Raw genomic sequence first — 1,130 nt, forward strand, 5'->3', positions numbered from 1 at the left:
TAAAACATGACACTAAACTCAAACAGAAAAACTCAATTATTAGTAAAAAATTTTGAAAAATTTAAAAAGAGAAAATAAGGATTTAAAAAAAAAATAATTTCAACCAAAAACAATAATAGAAGACTCTAAACCAAAAAGAAAAATTTTTCCTAATCTAAGCAACAAAATAAACCGTCAGTTGTCCAAACTCGAACAATCTCCGGCAACGGCGCCAAAAACTTGGTGCACGAATTGTGAATCACACTTTTCACAACTCGTACCACTAACCAGCAAGTGCACTGGGTCGTCCAAGTAATACCTTACGTGAGTAAGGGTCGAATCCCACGGAGATTGTTGGTTTGAAGCAATCTATGGTTATCTTGTAAATCTTAGTCAGGAGGTCAATTATAATTATCAGTTTGAATTGCGAAAAATAAAAGAGCACTAATTAAATACTTGTTCTGCAGTAATGGAGAATATGTTGGAGCTTTGGAGATGCTTTGTCTTCTGAATCTCTGCTTTCTCCTTGCCTTCTTCTTCACGCACGCAAGGTTCCTCCTATGGCAAGCTGTGTGTTGGTGGATCACCGTTGTCAATGGCTACCATCCGTCCTCTCAGTGAAAAGGGTCCAGGTGCGTTGTCACCGCACGGCTAATCATCTGTCGGTTCCCACTCATGCTGGAATAGGATTCATTGATCCTTTTGCGTCTGTCACTACGCCCAGCCCTTGTGAGTTTGAAGCTTGTCACAGTCATTCAATCCCTGAATCCTACTCGGAATACCACAGACAAGGTTTAGACTTTCCGGATTCTCAAGAATGCTGCCAAGGGATTCTAGCTTATACCACGAAGATTCTGATTAAGGAATCCAAGAGATATTTATTCAATCGAAGGTAGAACAGAGGTGGTTGTCAGGCACGTGTTCATAGGTTGAGGATGATGATGAGTGTCACGGATCATAACATCCATCATATTGAGGTGCGAATAAACATCTTAGATAGAAACAAGCGTGTTTGAATAGAAAACAGAAGTAATTGCATTAATTCATCGAAACACAGCAGAGCTCCTCACCCCCAACAATGGAGTTCAGAGACTCATGCCGTCAAAGAGTACAAAGTTCAGATCTAAAAATGTCATGAGATCCAAAATAAA

The sequence above is a fragment of the Arachis ipaensis genome, chromosome B09 (assembly GCF_000816755.2).
Source record: "Arachis ipaensis cultivar K30076 chromosome B09, Araip1.1, whole genome shotgun sequence".
In the NCBI taxonomy this organism is placed as follows: Eukaryota; Viridiplantae; Streptophyta; class Magnoliopsida; order Fabales; family Fabaceae; genus Arachis; species Arachis ipaensis.